Here is a 24,867-nt window from a genome sequence, read left to right as displayed (position 1 = left end):
TTGATCATGTGGATAGTTAGAGGTTTTTTTTTCCAGGGGTGAAATGACTAACGAGGGGGCATAGTTTTAAGGTGCTTGGAAGTAGGTACAAGTGAGAGGTTAGAGGTACATTTTTCATACAGAGAGTGGTGGGTGCATCGAATGCACTGCAGTGAAGGTGGTGGAGGCCGATACAATAGGGTATTTTAAGAGACTCTTAGAAGGTACATGGACCTTAGAAAAATAGAGGGCTATGTGGTAGAGAACTTCTAAACAGTTTCTAGAGTAGATTACATGGTTGGCACAACATGAAAGAGCCTGTAATGTGCTGTAGATTTCTATGTTCTATGTTCTATGCTTTCAGAGGGGGTGGTGGAATCAGATATATTTACAACATTTAAGAAGCATTCAGACAAGCACTTAAATAGACAAGGCATAGAAGGATACAGACCCAGTGCAGGCCAATGGGATTAATATAGATGGGCAAAACAATTGGCACGATCCAGTGGGCCTTTTTCAGTGTAGTATGGCTCCATGAGTCTTCACAAGATTTGCATCTACTTTAGCTTGTCCTGTGATGAAACTCTTATTGCTGTGATTTTTACTTTACATGACTATTCCAATACTGTTCCATGCTCTACTCTCTACATAAATGTGTGTTCATCAAAATCTCTGATTCCAGTGGTTTGACCCGCTCAGGTGATGTTCCTCCTTGTGTTTATGGATGTATATTGGCTTCTGCCTGTCAATATCTCCAGGTTACATGCTTTACTTCCAGTAAGCCCAAAGTGTAATTGCACCCGTTCGCACATCACCACTCCCCTCCCAAGCAGCTCTGTTGCTGGACCTCTTCCTGGCCTACAGCTTCCCTAGATTTATGTGCTCTTCCTGTCTTAGCCTGTTACATCTGTTACAGCTTCTGCCCTGCCAATGTCTCCACATCGCACACCTTGCTTTCGGTAAGCCTGAGGTGTCAATGCACCTGCTCCCACATCATCACTCCCCTATAATGAAGTGACCAGAATTGAACACAATACTCCAAGTGTGGTCTAACCACACTTAATAGAGCTGCAATGTTATCTTGCGGCTCTTGAACTTAATCGCCTGACTAACAAAGGGCAATGCACTTCATGCCTTCTTGCGATCCTATCAATTTGTGCAGCAACTTTGTGGGATCTATGGACTAGGCTCCAAGATCCCCCTGTTCTTCCACACTACAAAGAATCCTGCTATTAACCTTGTGTTCTGCCTTCATCTTCAACCTTCCAAAGTGTCCAGACTGAACTTCTCAGCCCAGCTCTGCATCCTATCAATGACCTGTTGTGAACTATGACAACCTTCTTCACTATTCACAACATCAGCAATCTTCATGTCATCTGCAAACTTACTAACCTACTCTACCACTTCCATTAAGCAATTAATAAAAAAATTTACAAAGAACAAGGGGTCCTGTAGCAAATTCCAATGGAATACCCCTAGACCTCTGTGTGTGTGTGTGTGTGTGTGTGTGTGTGTGTGTGTGTGTGCGTGTGCACGTACCTCTGCGTATGTGCATATATTTGTGTGCTCTTCAATCATCAATGACAATGATGAGGGGGCAAGGCCAAAGCTCGGCCAAGTGGTCTGCATATTTATTTACATGGATTCCAAACGTACAGTTTAAATATACACTCTTGAACCAAGGAAGGAGGTGAGAATCCACAGCAGGTTGTAAAGCTTCAAAAAGATTTGCCCTAAACTGCTTATTGACATAGTTCTCTAAACTATGCATCTTACCGCCCTTTTAAATATAAAGTTTTATTTGTGACATGTACATCAAAACATCAAAACACAGTGATATGTGTTGCTTGCATCAAAAACCAATGCATTCTGAGGGTGTGCTGCAGGCAGCCCGCAAGTTCTGCCATGTTCCTGGCTTCGATATAGCTTGCCACAACTTTTTAACCCTGGCTATACTGGAACATGCTACCACGTTCTAACCCTGGCCATACTGGGACGTGCCACAACTTTCTAACCCTGGCCATACTGGGACATGGGAGGAAACTGGAGAACCCAGAAGTGATCAAGGGGAGAATCTACGGACAATGGTGGGAATTGAACCCTAATCGTAAAGAGTTATTATTATGTTTTTTAACTCCAAAACATTAAACTAATGGAAACCAAAAACACGGAGCTGGGAATAACGTATCTTAGTTTTGATTGTACTTTAAGCGAGGAGCATAGGTTTGATGTGGTGGCATAATGACATACCGTATACCACTCATATGCTTTGTATATATAACCATAATAACTCATTTAAACAATGAGGAATGCTCAATCAAACAACATACCCAAAATATTACTCAAATGTTGCTCTCCCTCTCCACCTATCTGATGAACCCAAAGGAACGACAGAGACTGATATAGTTTGGCACCAGCAGTGTCACAGGAGTTGCCAGTCAGCAATTAACTGAACTTAGGGACTTCAGCTCCAGATCTTTCCCTTGGAGTTTACTCTCGATGCTGACTGGGTATAGCCGCAAGGCAGCAGAAGTTCGAGATCAGAGTTTTCTTTCTCCTAGATCAGCTGCCATGCATGGCTGATGAGCCCCATCTGCCTGAAGTGACTGGCTTTAAGGCGCCAGTAACCTACCTTTGCCTCTTTTTCTGTCAGTACAAACAGTTCTGCTAAGCCACAAGTGAGGGTCAGGAGCTGGAGAAATCCACAGCATACAAAATTTTAAATCACTCCATTCAGTGAAAGCAATCTGAAGCTCTGGGGCTTCCTCAGTGGTGGTTGTAGGAGTTGACTTTGAGACTGCAGGAAGTGGTTCTGACAGCGCTGGACACTCTTCTCCTTTTCTTGGCTTTTCTCTCTGGATCTACTTTGATCTTTGCTTCTCTCGCAGACCCACTTTCTTTCTCCCTCTTTGTCCTACTCTAGATCCCTTTCTCGGTCGAGTTCCCTTTCCTTATCCTTGGTTCTCTCATGATCCCTATCACAATGTCGCTCATAGTCCTGAACCCGCTCTTTTTCTTTTTCACATTCCTTCTTTCTTTTACGCCTTTCTCACTCACATTCTTTCTATCTCTTCTCTCCTTTTTATGTTGTCTTTCTTTTTCTCACTTTCCTTCTTCTAGTTACTTGTGAGTACCTCTGAATTTACTAACTTCTCGAGAAATTAGATCTCATTTATCCTCTTCTATTTCTATCACGCGTATATCAGCCTCCTCTTCCTTTTTTCTTCTTTCTAGAATGTGCATCTTGATCTTTGGAACCATTGTAACGGATGTCGTTTCCACAGGAGTTATCTTTTCTCCAGTTTAAGTTCTTAGTTGGATATCTGCAGGATTCAGTTTGGTATCAATACAGTTAGATCTAAACAAGATCCAGATGTGAGCAGGTAAATGGCAGATGAAGTTTCATGTAAGTAAGTGTAAAGTATTACATATAGGAAATAGAAATATTAGTTATAAATATTCAATGTGGAGTCTTGAGTTAGAAAGTGTACTGTATGAGAAGGATTTGGGTGTCCTGGAAGACTCATCATGATCAACATCCAGACAATGCACAGAAGTGTTTAGGAAGGCAAGTAGAATGTTGGGTTATATAATGCGCTCAATGGAGTTCACATCGAGAGACCTTCTTTCTAAGCTGTATAACGCACTTGTGAAGCCACACCTTGACTCTGTGTACATTTTTGGTCTCCATATTGTGTGAGTGATGTGAAGGCACTGGAGAGAGTTCAGGGAATGGTGACTAGGCTCATTCAAGGTCTGCAAGGTATGAGCTACAAAGAAACATTGAAGCAATTAAATCTTTTTTGTCTAAGTAGATGTAGAATGAGAGGAGCCTGACAGAAGTGTTCAAAATCTTTAAGAGATATAAGTAAGGTGGATGCCAGCTGATAGTTCAAAATTGATCTATCGTTAAGGACTTGGGGCTATAGGTAGAGACTGGTTATAGGGAGACTTCAGACTAACATCAGGAAATACTTCTTTGCAAAGCGAGTTGTGAATGTGTGGAACAAACTACCTAGTTGTGTAGTTGAGAGTAAAACCTCAGGCACTTTCAAATCTAAACTCGATAGTTGTTTCCACACACTATGTGAATAAGAGTTTGGCAAGCTTTGTTGGGCCGAATGTCAAAAATGTTTTAATGTTTTTCTCTCTGAAATGCTGTTCGAACTCATGTAGCTCACTGGAGTGGTCTCTTATTAATCTGTCTATTGCTCTCTTTGTGATCTGATCACTCCTCCTGGTTTCCTCATCCACAACATCATCTGACAAATCCTCTGTTTTTATATCTCCATTGGCTCCTTTCTTTTTGGCCTTCCATTCATCCAGCTGGGCTTTGATCTTTGCATTTACCTTTACAAGCAGCTATTTGTCACCCACTTGAAATTCATGCAATAATGTTAATGCATGCAGAGTAGATTCTGGTTCTTTATACTCACAAAAGCTGAATGCTTGCAACTTTTCTGAAGCTCCTTGAACTCTCTTCCAGCTTAAAACCAAACCAAATTTTGCAAGTAACTGCCTGATTAACATAACGTTGTTCTGCCTGGCTCATTTCGGTTTAGACGCTCCACTTCTGTTAGTGCTCACTTGTATTCCTGTATTATGTTAAATACACAACAGTTATAGCAACCACTACGCTACCTTGCCATCCTTTCATGAACTATGAGATGATCCTTAATTCGTCAGGTACAATCACTTTCAACAGCAACGATACTTGGTGGCCGAAAATATCCAGGTCACTTTTGCTGTGTTTTGTGAACCTTCTCACCATCTTCATTTCTATTACATCTCCGCTGAAAAACACATACCAGCAACACACATCAAAGTTGCTGGTGAACGCAGCAGGCCAGGCAGCATCTCTAGGAAGAGGTACAGTCGACGTTTCAGGCCGAGACCCTTCGTCAGGACTAACTGAAGCAAGAGTTAGTAAGAGATTTGAAAGTTGGAGGGGGAGGGGGAGATCCAAAATGATAGGAGAAGACAGGAGGGGGAGGGATGGAGCCAAGAGCTGGACAGGTGATTGGCAAAGGGGATACGAGAGGATCATGGGACGGTCCGGGAAGAAAGACAAGGGGGGTGGGAACCCAGAGGATGGGCAAGGGGTATAGTGAGAGGGACAGAGGAAGAAAAAGGAGAATAAGAGAAAGAATGTGTGTATAAAAATAAATAACAGATGGGGTACGAGGGGGAGGTGGGCCATTAGCGGAAGTTAGAGAAGTCGATGTTCATGCCATCAGGTTGGAGGCTACCCAGACGGAATATAAGGTGTTGTTCCTCCAACCTGAGTGTGGCTTCATCTTTACAGTAGAGGAGGCCGTGGATAGACATGTCAGAATGGGAATGGGATGTGGAATTAAAATGTGCAGCCACTGGGAGATCCTGCTTTCTCTGGCGGACAGAGCGTAGATGTTCAGCAAAGCGGTCTCCCAGTCTGCGTCGGGTCTCGCCAATATATAAAAGGCCACATCGGGAGCACCGGACGCAGTATATCACCCCAGCCGACTCACAGGTGAAGTGTCGCCTCACCTGGAAGGACTGTCTGGGGACCCGAATGGTGGTAAGGGAAGAAGTGTAAGGGCATGTGTAGCACTTGTTAGCTTACAAGGATAAGTGTCAGGAGGGAGATCAGTGGGGAGGGATGGGGGGGGACGAATGGATAAGGGAGTCGCGTAGGGAGCGATCCCTGCAGAATGCAGAGAGAGGGGGGGAGGGAAAGATGTGCTTAGTGGTGGGATCCCGTTGGAGGTGGCGGAAGTTACAGAGAATAATATGTTGGACCTGGAGGCTGGTGGGGTGGTAGGTGAGGACCAGGGGAACCCTATTCCTAGTGGGGTGGCGGGAGGATCGAGTGAGAGCAGACGTACGTGAAATGGGGGAGATGCGTTTGAGAGCAGAGTTGATAGTGGAGGAAGGGAAGCCCCTTTCTTTAAAAAAGGAAGACATCTCCCTCGTCCTAGAATGATATTCCGTCTAGGTAGCCTCCAACCTGATGGCATGAACATCGACTTCTCTGACTTCTGCTAATGCCCCACCTCCCCCTCGTACCCCATCTGTTATTTATTTTTATACACACATTCTTTCTTTCACTCTCCTTTTTCTCCCTCTGACTCTCTGACTATACCCCTTGCCCATCCTCTGGGTTCCCCCCCACCCTTGTCTTTCTTCCCTTTGCCAATCACCTGTCCAGCTCTTGGCTCCATCCCTCCCCCTCCTGTCTTCTCCTATCATTTTGGATCTCCCCCTCCCCCTCCGCCTCCCACTTTCAAATCTCTTACTAACTCTTCCTTCAGTTAGTCCTGACGAAGGGTCTCGGCCTGAAACGTTGATTGTACCTCTTTCTATAGATGCTGCCTGGCCTGCTGCGTTCACCAGCAACTTTGAGGTGTGTTGCTTGAATTTCCAACATCTGCAGATTTCCTGTTGTTTACATACCAGCATCCTTACACACACACACACACACACACACACACACACACACACACACACACACACCACACACCACACACCACATACACACACACGTACATGCAAACATGCACATATACACATACGCACGCACACACGGCACAAAGATTAAACATCAACCAGAAATCATCTTGACGAATGTAGTAAAGGTTAACAGAATAAAGAGCAATAAGGAATGGGGAAAAATAACCTCCAGGCAAGATCCAAGATTTAAATGTTTCTCATTTCAATTATCACAAATGGCAAATTTGAAAGGTTTTAATGTTATTAGATTCCTGATCAAATATAACATATGAATGTTGAGTAATTTATAGTCCTAAACTAATGTTTATGTTCCAGGTTTCCTGCATTTATTGTTGTCCTTTGGTCACCCTTTTCCCCTCCCACACAAGTCATGGGGTGAGCACACAGTTCTCTGCAAACAAGAGGACAGGAAGTTCCATCACTGCAATAATAAGGCCCCACTCTAAAGCAAATCTCTGCAGCACCCACACTCTCAGAAGACTGGCCAGTGTTATCAGTGATGTTGAGGGGAAAATTCCCAGTACTTGCTGTGGTTTTCCTAACAGTTCCTGAACAAACATTGCAGGGGCAGTCATCTCACATGTTCAAGGCTGTAGTATCCAGGGCAATGGAGCAGAGAAAAATAATCTCCATTTGCCTCTCCACTGTGACATGTGAACCAGTAATAACTGAACCTTGACTTTGCTTACAAGCCATTAATGGTGAAATGATTGGTATGGTGTCATCATGTGAGGAACTGACATGAACTGATACATTTGTAAAAATCAGCTACTTAGATATCCCATTATCCACGAGATAATTCCAGTCTGATGTCATGTCATTCTAAGAATTTCCCCACCTCTCTCGGTTTATTATGTCACGTTCTGAGAAATAAAGCCTGTTTTAATAATTTTCCCACCAAACCTAAACACGATGACCATGCTTGGAGGAAGCTCTGCCCAAATTACTGCCCACCTGGTTCCGGTGCCCACGACTGTCAAGCTGAGCAAATATGAGTCAGTGTTTGAATTTGGTGGAGGTGCAGAATATAAAGACCCAGGGCAGCATGGTGAAGGTAGACTGAGAGAGAGAGAAGTGGCTCCTTCACTCTGCAGAAGCAGCTGGCTGATCCCATATGAGGCAGAATGAAATCCTTCCTGCTGGCCATCGCTGTCGTGCAAATCCTGCACTGCTCAGGTGGGTACTGGGGACAGTGGGACCTCAGATATCAGTGAGCTATTGGTAATGAGCTTCAACCCGTGATAGTTCACCCACGTGTCAAAAGAATTAACTCAAGTTTCCTAGAGAGCCTCATTTAAATTTACCTGTCTTTCTGCAGGAGTGCCACGCGCCAAGGAAGCTCTGAAAGCCTCAGTCAAAAAACTGAATGAAATCACTGAGATCACCAACCTCTGTGGTATCAGCAGGAGAGGTGTTGCAAAGGTAAGGGTATCCTGGAGTAAGTGGGTTTCATTTCATAGACTCTTTGAATATTATTGGGCTCAGCAGTTCTGCTTCTCTGGGTATTCAGCTTGAGCTGAATCGTAAATCAAGCATGCCCAGTGCTCGGCAGCCTTCAGTACAGTAATACACTCCTAAGTCCGCCTTCGAATTTGAATATTTGGAAAGAAGTAATAACTAGATTTGAGATTATGGAAATGTTTCTGTATTTAGGATTTCCAAATTCCAATAATTGTAATAATTAGTCCCTTGTTTGTTAACTTCCTCCCGTCATTAAAAGTGATATATATTGAACATATATATATATATATGTCCTGACGAAGGGTCTCGGCCTGAAACGTCGACTGCACCTCTTCCTACAGATGCTGCCTGGCCTGCTGCGTTCACCAGCAACTTTGATGTGTGTTGCTTGAATTTCCAGCATCTGCAGAATTCCTGTTGTTTGCATATATTGAACATCCTATCTTTGGTCAGATTAAATGTTTTCTGATAACCTTGCCTGTCCTCGTGAAGGCATCAGTTGAGCTGTTTCTGACCTTTATTAGTCCAGAGTTTGAACATGAGATAACACCATCTAATCAATTATTTTCCTTTTATTAGACCTATCGTACTGGCAAATTGTCATACAAGGTGGACTTGACCTTCTCTGTGAAAGAAACTGTCTGCTCCAAAAACTCCAGCCTGGAATTTGATGATCCCACCTGTCACTTCCGCCCCAAAAAGATTGCTGTGAGTTCCGAGTGATATTTTGTAACATTGAAGCTCCTTGTGTTCTAAGTTAAAAATGAAATCTGTCTGCATCAACACTGCTTTCCTTAAATGATTTGCATGTACTCTGTTTTTTTCTCTACAGGAGAAAGGGTTTTGCAAGAGCCATGTTGAATTTTTTGCTGATAAGGTGGCTGACGTTGATGTGGAGTGTAGAGGTCTGGAGACAGTTGACAGTGCAAGTAACTCATTGGAGTCGAGTGAAATCAGCTTTGAGGTAATTTCATACTTATACAATGCTGGGCAATGGGACTTCTGGGCCTAGTGCCAGGCTGTTCTTCTCCCAGCTGAAGTGGAGAAGGGTTATATTCTAATGACAAATCAAAGATGCTAGAAATACTCAGCAGTCGAGGCTACGTCTATAGAGAGGGAATCAGAGTTTATGCTTCAGGTTAATCGCTTTTATCAGTGCTGACACAAGTGTCCATTCTGAAGAATGAAGACTTTTGGCCAATGAATGGACACAGAGGTGAACCCGTGGAAGAAAACCCCAGATTCATTCTCTGATGAGTTATCTTCAGCCTGAAACATTAAACATGCTTTGTCCCTCTGCAGAAGCCATCTGACCTACTGAATATTGTCAGCAGCCTCTGCTTTGATTTCAGAATTGCGGCATTTGGAGTAGTTGGGTTAAGTGTTGTGGGAAGCTCAATGGACAGTGTGAGTGTGAGAGTTGCTTCGATGTACAGAGTGCACCATTAATGAGAAGATCTGTTGAAGGAGATAAATGCATTGCATGATTAAATTTAACAAACTTTCCCTTTAAATTGTCAATTTACATTAAATTTACATTCAGTCTGTTGCCCATCTGACTGAGATTCTTCAACATTTTGGAAGCAAATACTGAGAACCTGCCAAGGTCTTTCCAGTCCGATGGCACTCCAACATTAGACTGAGAGCCCAGCACTGTAAGATTTTATAGGTCAATCAATGGATTTTTAAATTGCTCTAAATCAGCAGATTAGTTTTAAAAATGTCAAAATATTTTATGTTTTGAGTGGTGAAAGCATTATCAGAAACAAACTGTGTGTCAACCAGATGAACTCCTTTATAATCAGATTCACATTAGCCACAAACTCTGGATATGCACCAAAAAATTTGATATGCATTTATTGTTTGACCAGTCGTAACCTGGTGAGCATTGATAGAGGCTCTATCAGAATCTGCAATAAGTGTTCGGCTGGAAAGGTGGTAAGACATGGAATTATAAACTGCCCTCAAAGCTCCATTGCAAGATTAACTAATTACAAAATGCCCCTTCAATTTCTCCAGGTGGAAAAGAAATCAAATGAAACAGCAGTTGAGGAGGTGGCAAATGTGAGTATCAAAGATGAGTTTCTCACCTGATTTTTTATTATCCTGGATTCAAGTGCATTAGAATGGGAAGGATAATGGCCCCCTATCCTAGATTTAGATAGTGCGGAACAGTCTGATGCTTCAGCCCTGTGGATAGTTTTCAATGTCAGCCGGAGTTTTAACGAATTAACCCTAAATAAACGGATGAAATTGTTTTCTCTGGAAAGTATCGTGTGGTAGATATTAACAGAACAGAACAGTTGCAAAGGATGGCATCAAGCTAACATTACATTCTCTCCAGTAACAGACCAGTGGTTACTCCTCTGTTCAAGATAATATTAACAATTTTATTGGAACAGGGAATAACTTGAGATGCTTGACAGTTAATGTGATTCCTGCATTTAAGACAGATGCCCGGGAGGAAATGAAATTACAGCACTACTGCATAAGTACCATATGTAGATGCAAGATTCATAGAGTCATACAACATGGACAGGCTCTTCATCGCACTAATACAGCACAAATTCCATTTTTATTCTCCCCACGCTCTCAGTGATGTTCAATGCAGCCTTCTTCGACTCTGCACCATTGAGTCAAACTGTGAAATATGCAGGGTTAATAAGTCCTCAGTATTTATTCAGGATTGAATTCATTTTTTGTGGAAATGTTATGCTGTTGCTGAAAAATGTACCATTGAAATCTGTGCTAATCATAATTCTGAACATATTAATTCAGGTGATGAATCAGACAACAGACCCATCACTCATGAAGCCTTTGAATGTAAGTGTGATCCGGAATATTTTACTCTGATAATTGTGAATTGCAATGCCCATTTGAAAGCTGAATATAGTGATGTCAGATAGAAGCAGGTCCTTGTTATTAAATCACTTTGTGAAAGAGTGGGATGGTGGAATGCTAATTTCCAATTCCAATAAAATGGAATCTAATCCTTTCTGGAGTATTTTCACAAATGATTCTTTGCACAGGTAATTCTTTAGTTCTCCAACAATCAAATGTATTTAATTCCCACAATCTCAGACCAAGCTTGCATGATGTGGGCAACTTACACTTTACTGTTTGCGGATATCTAATGCAACAGAGAACAGCCGAGAGAACATTATGTTTGTCAATATATCTCTGAGTCCAGAGCTGTATGAATCACTTCAGAACGTATGAGGTCTGGTGAGGAGTCATTCACTCATTGAACCTTAGCTCTGAAATTTAACATCTTCCCATTTTTTAAATTATTCTCTAATATAATTTAAACTTTCCTTTTGTAGATGTTTCTAAATATGTGATTATTTAAGTATACTAAAAATGTAACAATGAACATTTTATTGCAGGCGGAAATAAAGTCAATGGAATTATCGCAGGAGGACCATTCCAATATAAGTGTCGGATGACTGCCACTTGGTCATCATTAAAACCTTTAATAAGACATTGACCTCTGACTGCACTCAGATCAACTGGAAATAACAAATCTGTTGATTATGTCTATTCCAGGAACAAAATGATAAATCAAGAGGGAGACAACAAAATGACAAATCAAGAGGGAGACGACGAAATGACAAATCAAGAGGGAGACGACGAAATGACAGGTCAAGAGGAAGACAACAGAATAACAAATCAAGAGGGAGACACTAATCATGAATGAAACTCAAGAGAGTCTGAGCTCAACATGAACAAAAGACCTCATTCAGAATATACATGTTAACATTATACTGTACTCACTCATATATATGCCTGAGGGGCCTGGAGCTCCTGACTGTACATTTTACTGTAACTGAGAGATATGATTGTTTATAAATGTTCTGTCCTTTGCTATGTATTGTGTCCTTCCTTGAATTAAAAGAGTAAAGAGAGCATTTATGGACTTTTTTGCTTCGCTGGTTAGATGGGAGATCAGTTTGTTACAGAACTTCAACCAGCCTGTCATATAGTGCATTAGCTTACTGATAGCTCTGAGCATCGTGGGCTATTGCTGCCTTAAGATTATTTTTGGAATATGAGCCTTGTTCTCTGCTCCATTTTCCACCAAGGAGCAGCTTCCATGTACTGTGCTCCTGTTTATAAAAGAGCAGCCAATTTTTCTACTTGGTGGAAGCTTTACAAGTGGCAGCATGCAAATGAATTTCAGCAGGAACTTGAATGGTAACCAAAGAGCTCCACTGAACCTTTGTTTTGGACACAGTTTTCTGATTTCATACAAATCAGAAATTTTGACCCTGTGATGTTGCTGATCTGCTGCATTCCAGTCTTTTCCCTCCATCTGTACAGGCTGGTTTTTGTCTCATATCAGCTGGTCTGTGAAGAACTGAAATGTGAAATGGACAAATTCAAAAACACAGCTGAATTGAAACAGGAAGTTTGTATGATATCAGGGTCCAATGCTTCCTTTACATTGTCAGTACAGCATTTAAAATCATTTGGGTTTAAAGCTCAATACCAACTAACCCAGTCTTGGGTATTTGTTGTAACATATCTTCCCCCCACCATCTGTCTGCCATTCATAGCTCCACCTCCCCATCTCTGCACCTCCTCTCCTCTACATCTCTCCACTACTCTCCACCTCCTCACCTCACTCTTGCACCCTTCCACTTCACCACCTCTTTTCTTTTCACCTCTCTGCTGGCCCACTTGCCTGACCTCTCAATCTCCCTTCTCGGTCTGATATATAATTGTCTCTGAGAACGTCTGGAAGGAGCATTGTTCAAGGAAGGCAGTGTGTCTGGCCAATCCTTCCTCAATCCCTCCCTCTCTCACTACCAAATTATGAATCTGGGCATTTAGGGGAATGGGCTGGAGTGGAACAAGAATCTTCTTTGCAGTTCCTTTCAGCAGGGGAAGCACAGCATGTTCTAGAGTCCAAAATTCTCCAGTGTACAGAATTCCCTATATTCACTACCCTCTGAGAGAAGTTGCTCCCACTTAGCTCAGACTACAATAACCCCCCTGAGCTTGTAACTTTGTCATCTCATTTTAGACTGTCCCACTATGGAAAACGTTTTGATGTCTACCAACAAGCCTTCTCACAATTTTACATGTTTGAATAAGGCCACCTTCAATCTTCTCCAAGCAATAAAGATTGAAATTCGTTAGCCCTCATGCCTATCCCACATTGCACCTCTGCACCTGCTTTTTACAAGGAATGTGGTATGGAATTGCACAGACAAAAGTGTTCAATCGGTGTAGCTGCAGTATAAGTGATTAATTTCTACCGGTTCACTCCTTTATTGTGTAACAGCTGATGGTCTAGAATATCTCACAGTATTTTGCTTTATATATGCTGTACAGCATATATAACCACGTGCAGTTTGAAAATTGAGTTCTGGCAACTACCTGCATTGAGACCAGGTTCCCTCCCCACGAGAACTGGTTTCAGGGAAACCGAGGTGTGAATGAAATTGATGCAATTACTTCAAGAGCTGGCATGAGCTTGATGGGCTGCGTGGCCTCATTCTGTGTGTGAGTAAACAGGAAATCCAAAATTATTATTAGCAATACTGAAGCAGCAATTTCAACAACAGAGCTTCCTGGATGAACAGGTAGATAGTTTTGCTCCTGCAAGACTCATCAAAGACAAATATGATTGCTGAGATACTGTCCAGATTATCACATGAAATATCGAGCACTGCCAGTAAAAGGCCGGTTTACACATGGCACCTTTTAGACAGTTTTGACACTGAAATATCTCAGGCAATTCAATGAAAATTACATTTGGATGAGCAGCCTGGTTAGGTGTTCAAATGAGGACATATTGCCTGGCTTAGCTGGAGAGCTGACAAGCTGCAATGAATCAAGAAGTAATGACTCGAGATGAAGAAAAGTAAGACTAGCCGTGAGACTCACCAGGCCAGTGTGTTAGGACATCTTCTCAGTGATGCCATTGTGAAGACTGCCAGGTCGGCAAACTGAAAATCTAGTTTGGGCTCAGAAATAAGGTTGGAAGAGTCTATGTTGATCATATGATCACTTTAACTGTTTAAATGCTCTCTCTGTGACTCTAATCTCAGAGCAGGCTGATGTAAACAAAAGACCACATTAAGTCTGTATACTGAAGCTGAACAACTGACGTGAACATTCAAAAGCCATGATTCAAATCATCATTGACTTGTTTTTTGAAACAGTAAAACAAACAAAAGACAATATCTATCTTCTAAATCTCTCAGCATCTGGGCCATCTTATCTTCTCAGAGCTGCTATCTGGCAGGAGGAACAGGAGCCTGAAGTTACACGCAACCAAGTTTAAGAACAGCTACTTCTCTTCAGTCATTCAGTTTTGAATCAACTGGTATGCCAAATCACTACATCAATATAGCAAGGCTATAACCACATTGTATATATTTGTTTGAAGTATGATTTTTTTTGAACAATTGTGTACGTGTTTTGTTTAATTTGTTTTTCCAGTGAATGCTGCATATTTGATGTTACGTCCTCGTGATGCCGATGCAAGTAAGGTTTTCATTGCACCTGTGCTTATACATAAGACGATAAGGTACAGGAGCAGAATTAGACCATTTGGCCCATCGAGTCTGCTCCACCATTTCATCGTGGCTGATCCATTTCCCTCTCAACCCCGTTCTCCTCCCTTCTCACCGGAACCCTTCACCCCTGACCAATCAATCTCTGCCTTAAATACACCTAATGACCTGGCCTCCACAGCAACCCATGGCAATGAATTCCACACCCTCTGTCTAAAGAAATTCCTCCTCACCTCCATTCTAGATGGACGTCCCTCTGTTCTAAGGCTATCCCATCTGAACCTAAACTCTCCCACAAAGGAAATTCTTCTAAACTCCAGCGAGTAAAGGCCCAGAGCAATCAACCGTTCTCATATGATAAGCCTTCAATTCTTGTAAACCTCCTCTGCACGCTCTCTAATTCTGCACATCATTTCTTAAATAAGGCACCCAAAACTGCTCACAATACTCCAAGGGAGACATGCTTGATAAAGCCTCAGCATTACATTGTTGTTTTTATATTCCAGTCCTCTCTAAATGAATGCTAACATTGATATGCCTTCCTCACCACCAACGTAACTTGAAAATTAACCTTTAGAGTACTTATGCATCTGACAATAAACTCAAATTTAATAGCTTTTTATACTTTTCAAGACCCTTTACTCTAGTACTTTCTGTTAGGATATATTCTGGAGTTGGGGTACAGTATATAGCAAATATTAATTACAACAACAACCAATCTTCAGATTTGAATGTGGATTGTAAATTGAATTTAAAGTACAGCTCTAAACAGCAGTCTCCCTGGAGCTGCAGGCTGGAGTTGATTGCAAACCAAGAAACACCCATTCATTTGATGTCTGCATAGTCATAGTCATAGTCATAGTCATATTTTATTGATCCCGGGGGAAATTGGTTTTCGTTACAGTTGCTCCATAAATAATAAATAGTAATAGAACTATAAATAGTTAAATAGTAATATATAAATTATGCCAGTAAATTATGAAATAAGTTCGGGACCAGCCTATTGGCTCAGGGTGTCTGACCCTCCAAGGGAGGAGTTGTAAAGTTTGATGGCCACAGGCAGGAATGACTTCCTGTGACGCTCTGTGTTGCATCTCGGAGGAATGAGTCTCTGGCTGAATGTACTCCTGTGCCCAACCAGTACATTATGTAGTGGATGGGAGACATTGACCAAGATGGCATGCAACTTAGACAGCATCCTCTTTTCAGATACCACCGTGAGAGAGTCCAGTTCCATCCCTACAACATCACTGGCCTTACAAATGAGTTTGTTGATTCTGTTGGTGTCTGCTACCCTCAGCCTGCTGCCCCAGCACACAACAGCAAACATGATAGCACTGGCCACCACAGACTCGTAGAACATCCTCAGCATCCTCCGGCAGATGTTAAAGGACCTCAGTCTCCTTAGGAAATAGAGACGGATCCGACCCTTCTTATAGACAGCCTCAGTGTTCTTAGACCAGTCCAGTTTATTGTCAATTCATATCCCCAGGTATTTGTAATCCTCCACCATGTCCACACTGACCCCCTGGATGGAAACAGGGGTCGCCGGTGCCTTAACTCTCCTCAGGTCTACCCACCAGCTCCTTAGCCTTTTTTCACATTAAGCTGCAGATAATTCTGCTCACACCATGTAACAAAGTTTCCTACCGTAGACCTGTACTCAACCTCATCTTCCTTGCTGATGCATCCAACTATGGCAGAGTCATCCGAAAACTTCTGAAGATGACAAGACTCTGTGCAGTAGTTGAAGTCCGAGGTGTAAATAGTGAAGAGAAAGGGAGACAAGACAATCCCCTGTGGAGCTCCAGTGTTGCTGATCACTCTTTCAGACACACAGTGTTGCAAGCACACGTACTGTGGTCTGCCAGTCAGGTAATCAAGAATCCATGATACCAGGGAAGCATCCACCTGCATCGCTGTCAGCTTCTCCCCCAGCAGAGCAGGGTGGATGGTGTTGAACACACTGGAGAAGTCAAAAAACATGACCCTCACAGTGCTCGCTGGGTTGTCCAGGTGGGCGTAGCCACGGTTCAGCAAGTAGACGATGGCATCCTCAACTCCTAGTCGGGGCTGGTAGGCGAACTGGAGGGGATCTAAGTGTGGCCTGACCATAGGCCGGAGCAGCTCCAGATCAAGTCTCTCCAGGGTCTTCATGATGTGGGAGGTCAATGCCACCAGCCTTTAGTCATTGAGGCCGCTGGGGCACAGCGTCTTCGGCACAGGGACGAGGCAGGACGTCTTCCACAGTACAGGAACCCTCAGGAGCCCCAGGCTCATGTTGAATACATGGCAAAGTACTCCACATAGCTGACGGGCACAGGCTTTGAGCACCCTGGTACTGACACCATCCGGTCCTGCAGCCTTGCTTGGGTTGAGACGTTTCAGCTATCTTCTCATCTGTTCAGCTGTGAAGCCCACCATGGTGGTTTCGTGTGGGGGAAGGGTATAGTCATGAAAGCAGGGTGGGGGACTGTGAGGAGGGGTAGGAGGGGAGAGTGGAATATGTGTTGGTTGGGGGCCGACAACAGATGGCTCATGTGGGGGATGGGCAGAGGTCACAATGTCAAATCTGTTAAAGAACAGGTTAAGTTTGTTGGCCCTGTCCACACTGCCTTCAGCTCCTCTGTTGCTAGTTTGCCGATACCCAGTGATGGTCCTCATCCCCCTCCAGACCTCTCTCATGTTGTTCTGCTGGAGTTTCCACTCAAGTTTCCTCCTGTACCTGTCTTTAGCCTCCCTGATCCTGGCTTTCAGGTCCCTCTGTATTGCCTTCAGCTCCTCCCTATTTCCATCTCTAAACGCCCTCTTTTTAGCGTTCAGGATGTCCTTAATGTCCTTTGTCACCCATGGCTTGTTATTTGAATAACAAAGGACAGTTCTCGTGGGAACATTGCAGTCCACACAGAAGTTAATGTAATCAGTGATGCATTCTGTGAGCCCATCAATATCCTCTCCATGTGGCTCACAGAGTGCCTGCCAGTCTGTCACCTCAAAACAACCCTGGAGCGCCTCATAAGCCTCCTCTGACCATTTCCTCACTGTCCTCGAGGCTGCAGGCATATACATGAGTCCAGAGAGAAAGACAATGCTGATTTACATTCATTTTGGATGTGTAGAGTATGGCTGTGAAGAAGGAGGTGTGTGAAAATTATCTGTAATTCAAAGAAGATAGTCCTCCCACAGCCAGGTGACCAAGTCATGGTGAAGGAAGAGGTTGAAAAGACCTCTTTGCTCCCAGGTGGATAGAACCACAGATGGTGCCCTGGATGAATGACGCCTGTGTTTGGTGTACAGTCCCGGCAAAGTAGCCAGAGAAAACACTAGACTCAGGTTAAGCTGTGTGGCCCACCTTCCTGTCTCCCTCACAGACAGAGCGGGAGATCAAGTGTACATGGTAACAGTGTCATTGCAGAGGATCCAAGAGATAAACACCAGCCGGCTGCATCAGACCTGACCACAGCTGATGGGGGCAGATCCACAGCAAACACAAAGGCAGAAGACGCCAAGACAGTGTGACAACAAGCAGTGACTAGCATGTTGAAGTGTAATGGTAACTGTAATGAAGGCAGGTCGCTGAAGGTAGATGATTAGTTGTTTAGCTCAGATTAGAGAAATAGGGAAATAAATAGGAAGGGATCTGAGCTACAGCAGAGACAGGTTCCACAGCTTTGGAGGTGCGGCAGACTGAGAAAGAAAAGAAAATACACACAGTGTCTGAGGGCAGACACCTCCAGTCTGAATGAGGAGCTGGGCCCTTTCAGTGGTTGGGCCAGTGATTGACTAGCCAGTCCAGAAGTGGGGGCCACCGGGGAGAGGTCCTTGCAGTTATTCATATAGAGACTACCCCAATCCCTCCTGTATGATGATGAGAGGGTCTGAGAGATTAGTCATCAAGATTCTGACAAACTGTTGTAATAACATGGAGTGTGAACTGTTGCATGTGAGCCTGATACATTTACCTCACTGGTGCCCATGACCAGAGGGTAACCAGTGAGAGCCACTGCTGAGTTTTAGCAATCAGAGAATGAAGGGATGAAGATAACGAGTGTGATTAAACTGCAATCAGCTAGCAGGGAAGGAGGCAACAGACATATGAATGGCAAAGCAGTGTTTTAAAGACTGTTGGTCAAATTTCTGGAACAATCTCTGCTTACAGTCTTGTAGGTAGCCATTAGGATGATAGGGTGGACGTAGGTGCACATAGGGATATAGTGGGTAATTGGGGAAGAATGTACCAAGTACAGGGCATTTTTTGCTGTCCTATTTGATTAGATCCTCCTGTGGTAGATTGGTTCTCACATTAAGTTCTCAAAACTTTGCTGTCAACTGTTTCCCTTATACTCTACATTCCCACTTTCCATGATAGACTTCAGGAGAAGGACACCAGAGGTCCATGAGCCAGTCCCCATTGGAGGATCGGAGAGGGAGAGAGTTAGCAACTTTAAACTTCTAGGTGTGATTATTCCAGACGGCCTTTCCTGGGCCCAGCATTACAAAGAAAACACAGCAGTGCCTCTACTTCCTTAAGAGTTTGTAGGGATTTGGCATGACATCTAAAACTTTGACAAGCTTCTATAGATATATTTGATGGGGAGTATATTAACTGGCTGTATCACATCCTGGTACAGAAGCACCAAAGCCCTTGAATGGAAAATCCTACAGAAAGTAGTGGATTCAGCCCAATCCATCACGGGTAAAGCCCTTCCGACTATTGAGCACATCTACGTGAAATGCTGTTGTAGGAGATTAGCATCTATCATCAAGGATCCCCACCACCCAGGACATGTTCTCTTCTCACTGCTGCCATTAGTAAGAAGGTTCAAGAGCCTCAGGACTTGCACCACCAGGTTCAGGAACAATTACTACCCCTCAACCATCAGGCTGTTAAACAAAAGGGATAACTTCACTCAACTTCACGTGCCCCATCATTTAAATGTTCCCACAACCAAGCATCTCATTTTCAAGGACTCTTCATCTCATATTCTTTATATTTTTTGAGATTTATTTATATTTGCATTTGTACAGTTTGTTGTCTTCTGTATTCTGGTTGAAGACCCTAGTTGGGTGATCTTTCGTTGATTCTGTAAGAGTTACAATTGTACAGATTTGTTGAGTATTCCCACAAGAAAATACAGTATATATGGTATACATGTATATAAAAATGTTCATGTATATGTACTTTGATAATAAAATTTACTTTCAACTTTCAACTTTTCCAGACCAACAAAATTTAAATTCTTACAAAATTTAATTTTATGTTACACATTTTCAGAGAAATCAAGTTTAACACTTTCCTTACAGCATTGACCTTGGAACTGAGGATGACATTTTCTCCAATATTCTTTGCCTTTGAAAGGTGAAGGGCATTGAAAGGGAACAAAATTCAACATGCTCATGGCTACAATAGGGTCTTTTAAGAGACTCTTAGATAGGTACATGGAGCTTTAGTAGGGAAATTCTAGGTAGATTTTAGAGTAGGTTACATGGTTGGCACAACATTGTGGGCTGAAAGGCCTGTAATATGCTGTAGATTTCTATGTTTCTATGTTTCTACTGCATTTAATAGTTTGAACATATTTTTAAAAAATGTATCCTGAAGCTATGCTCATTAATGAGTTTTCTTGTACGTCTCCCATTCCTTGGGATCAGAAAATCAAGGATATGTAAAAGTGAGAGCATTCTGACAAGTTGCTTCTCCATCGGGTATGGGAGCAGCTGAGCATTGGGCCAGAAGTCCCTACAAAGGACTGTGAAAATGGCTGAGAGGATCATCAGGGTTTCCCTACCATCCATCAGGGACATTTGTCAGGAGCGCTGTGTATACAGAGTCCTTAAGGATCCCACCCATCCATCCAGCATCCTCTTTGACTTTCTACCTTCAGACAGGAGACTACGACACATAAAAACAAGAACGGCCAGTATAGGAGACAGTTTCTTCCCTCAGGCCATTAGGCTTCTGAACTCCCTGCCGCATCACCTTCGAGGTGTCACTGTTCTGCACCTTACAATATTTAATTTATGCACTTTAGTGTGTTATTTATGCATGATTTATCCGCAGATTTTATCCTTACCTTATTAATTTATTGTGTTATGTGTGTTATGTGTACTACTGTGTTTTACTCCCTGGTTCAGAGAAGCATTGTTCTGTTTCTATATAAGTTATATGATTATATATATTATTTACATGTATATAGTTGAATGACAATAAACTTGATTTGACTTGACTTGAGGTGGGAATCTGGGTTACATTGGGGATACTGAACCCCTGTTGTTCTCAGCAAGGGGTTTGATTGGGTCTAACAATACTTGTTGTTAACAAGTCTGTGACACTCTCAATACCCCACCCCACCCACCACCACCCCCCACCCATCCTGTGACATACATGGCATGGCTTGTGTGCTGACCAGAAGGCTTAAAAAGGTGATCTTCATAGCAGTCATAAAGTCCGTTCTCACGTAGGAATGCGAGACATGGACACTCACCAAGACTATGTGAAAGTCTCTAGATGGTTGCTATACACAAATGCTCCGGATGGCTCTTGACGTGAGTTGGCAACAGCACATGACGAACGTCGAGCTCTGTGACAACCTACTGATGCTCACCACTAAAATCAAGGTGAGAATACTGCAACTAGCGGGGCACTGTCTACGCCACCCCGAGCTACCTGCCAGCCTAGTCATCTGGGCGCCCTCCCAAGACTATGGTCAACACGCTCCTAGAAGACAGCGGCACGGCTAATGTAGATGAACTGAACACACTGATGAGGGAGAGGGAGAAGTGTAGAGTCTGTCATCATGCCCGACCCCAGCCCCTAGGCCTGAGTCGACATAGTAGTAGTGTGTTTAGAAGCTCATTCAGCACCATCAGCCCCTGCTCTTAGACATAATAGATATGGGCACAGCATTTCCCTCATCACCTACTGCCAAACTGGATTTGTGACTCTCTTGGTCATGGCTAATTCTTCCTTTAAATGCACCAGTTAACCGTAATTTCCATTTCTTCCAGAGTGGATTGTATCGGCAGAGAGGGGAATTTATAAAATCTATCTGAAAATCCAAAATGCCTTATTAACATGATGTTAATTAATGTGCTCTCAGTTCATTATGGTTTTTCCACTAGTTACTTATCTTGTACTTTATAGTAACTTGGTTCAACTCAGGGTTTGGTAATGCCTGTTTTAGCCACAATGTGGCAGCATTGTACTGGAGACGTTCCACTGGCCCCTATTCACCCAGACATTGCTCTGTCTCTAATCAGTGTCCCATCTCCAGTCAGTGCTCCATCCCTTGTCGAGTTCTCTGTCTCCAGACATTGCTCTGTCTCCCATCAATCCTTTGTCCACAGCCAGTACTGTTCCCTTGCTTCACACTCATTTATCCAGAGTGGAACAGTGGTGAATGGCAGAGTTGCTGTGAACCAGGGAAAAGACAAATTGACTAACAATTCCTCTCCAATTCACATAATCTGTTTAATCTTCCCCTTCTCTTAGTTCTTCCGTCTCCGCGGCATCTGCTCTCAGATGAGGCTTTTCATTCCAGAACTAATGAGATGTCCTCCTTTTTCAAAGAAAGGGATTTTCCTTCCTCCACCATCAACACTGTCCTCCCCACATCTCTTCCATTCCATGCTTGTCTGCCCTCACCCATCCTCCCGCTACCCCACTAGGGATAGAGACCCTCTTGTCCCCACCTACTACCCCAGTAGCCTCTGCATCCAGCACATAATTCTCCGTAACTTCCGCCATCTTTAACGGGATTCCACCACCAAGCAAACTTTCCCTCCCCTCCCCCTCTTCCCAATTTCTGCAGGGATTGCTCCCTACATGACTCCATTGTCCATTCATCTCTCCCTATTGATCTTCCTCCTGGTACCTAGCCTTGCAAATGGAACAAGTGCCATACCTATATCTACACCTCCTCCCTCACTATCATTCAGGGCCCCAACAGTCCTTTCAGGTGAGGTGGCACTTCACCTATGAGTCTGTTGGGGTCACCTACTGTGTCCGTTGTTCCCAATGTGGACTCCTGTATATCGGTGAGACCAGATGTAGATTGGGAGACCACTTTGCCGAGCACCTACGCTCCGTCGGTCAGAAAAAGCGGGATCTCCCAGTGGCCGCTCTCTTCAATTCTACTTCCCTTTCCCATTCCGACATGTCAGTCCATGACCTCCTCTACTCTTGTGATAAGGCCACACTCAGGTTGGAGGAGCAACACCTTATATTCCATCTGGGTGGTCTCCAACCTGATGGCATGAACATCGATTTCTTAAACTTCTGTTAATTGCCCCTTTTCATTTTCACCATTGCCCATTCTCATTTCCCTCCCTCCCCTTATCTCCTTACCTGCCCATCACCTTTCTCTGATGCTCCTCCCTTCCCTTTCTGCTGTGGTCCTCTACCCTCCCATGTCAGCTTCTTTACTTCACCCCTCTCCTTCACCCGTTTTCGCCTATCACCTACCATCTTGTACTTCTTCCTCCCCTCCCCCCACCTCCTCGCTCTAACTTCTCATTTTTTTTTCCAGTCCTGATGAAGGGTCACAGCCAGAAACGTCAACTGTTAACTCTTTTCCATGGCATTTGCCTGGCCTACTGCGTTCCTCCAGCATGTTGTATGTTGCCTGGATTTCCAGCATCGGCAGATTTTCTCATCTTTCTGTTTAACACAGAAACATAGAAATATAGAAAGCCTACAGCACAATACAGGCCCTTTGGCCCATAAAGTTGTGCCAAACATGTCCCTACCTTAGAAATTACTAGGCTTACCCATAGCCCTCTATTTTTCTAAGCTCCATGTACCTACCCAAAAGCCTCTTAAAAAACCCTATCGTACCCACCTCCACCACCATTGCCGGCAGCCCATTCCACGTACTCAACACTCTCTGCTTAAAAATTACCCTGACATCTCCTCTGTACTTACTCCCAAGCACCTTAAACCTGTGCACTCTTGTGGCAGCTATTTCAGCCCTGGGGAAAAGCCTCTGACCATCCACATGATCAATGCCTTTCATCATCTTATACACTTCTATCAGGTCACCTCTCATCCTCCGTCGCTCCAAGGAGAAAAGGCCAAGTTCACTCAACCTGCTTTCATAGGGCATGCTCCCCAATCCAGGCAACATCCTTGTAAATCTCCTCTGCACCTTTTCTATGATTTCCACATCCTTCCTGTAGTGAGGCGACCAGAACTGAGCACAGTACTCCAAGTGGGGTCTGACCAGGGTCCTATATAGCTGCAACATTACCTCTCGGCTCCTAAATTGAATTCCACAATTGATGAAGGCCAATACACTGTACGCCTTCTTAACCACAGAGTCAACCTGCGCAGCTGCTTTGCATGTCCTTTGGACTCGGACCCCAAGATTCCTCTGATCCTCCACACACACTGCCAAGAGTCTTACCATTAATATTATATTGTACTGTCTTTCCTCCTTGCCATAGCTGTGCTGCATGTAGTAGATAAGGAACATTTATTACTATTTATTATTTATGGAGCAACTGTAACGAAAATCCAATTTCTCTTGGGATCAATGAGGTATGAATAAGGACCCTCCTGACCTATCTCTGGAAGCATCTGCTGGTCCTGCACAGGCCTCACAAACCAGAGTGGTTGCAAATCACCCTCAAGCCCAAAAAGAAGTTATCAAAACAAGCTCAGCGGGGCAAATGGAGTTTTGAGTCAGCTGGTCCAAATTAAAGGGATTTTCACAATGAAGAGAATATTTGTCCCTGCCAGAGGGCGTGTTTTCACTTTACTTTGACAAATCAATCACTTTAAATCCCCTGGTTTAGAATGCTTTGCTGCTGCAAGCCCAATTTGTACTAAAGCTTCAATGTGTTGGCATTTCAGAATCATTGTTTACTTTTATTATTCCCCAGAACGGAATATCTTGCTTTAATCTGAAACAGACAGGCCTAGAGATGGGATGGAGATTCAGTTTGGTGACATTTTATGCTACAGTTATTTCTATTCTCTTATTCAGTCTCCATCAGTTTCAAGGAGATTAATAATACATCACAAGCCATCTGTAATTTGAACGCATGATAACAGTTGCATTCCTTCTTTGTCATAGGGTTCTTATGACTAACCAATCATGCTTACTAATTTTTCCTGAGGTGGGCTAACAGTATTAATTTATAAGGTGCAGTGAATGACAGAATCGTCATTTAAGTGAAGCTGTGGGATGATTACCCAACAGTCTTCTAACAAGCATAAGGACACCTCTGGGTAGTTACTGCCATGTTTCAAGTGTGGGCACAATGTTCTCCCTAACACATAGAGCCTAACTCTGCTGTTTCACATCAACAAAGTCATAATCTTTGTGCTTTCCCTCAGAGCATGTCATCTGATCACCATATTTTACAACCAATCACCATAGAATCTTCTATGTCCATACGACATAGAAGGCAA

At 43.3% G+C, this 24,867-nt stretch overlaps 1 pseudogene; it reads left to right on the top strand.

Moving 5' to 3' along the window:
- The first annotated feature begins 7,459 nt into the window (after positions 1-7,459).
- LOC140198728 (secreted phosphoprotein 24-like) lies at positions 7,460-10,023 on the top strand (annotated as a pseudogene).
- Positions 10,024-24,867: the final 14,844 nt, after the last annotated feature.

The sequence above is a fragment of the Mobula birostris genome, chromosome 6 (assembly GCF_030028105.1).
Source record: "Mobula birostris isolate sMobBir1 chromosome 6, sMobBir1.hap1, whole genome shotgun sequence".
In the NCBI taxonomy this organism is placed as follows: Eukaryota; Metazoa; Chordata; class Chondrichthyes; order Myliobatiformes; family Myliobatidae; genus Mobula; species Mobula birostris.
This window is presented reverse-complemented; position numbering and strand designations above follow the sequence as displayed.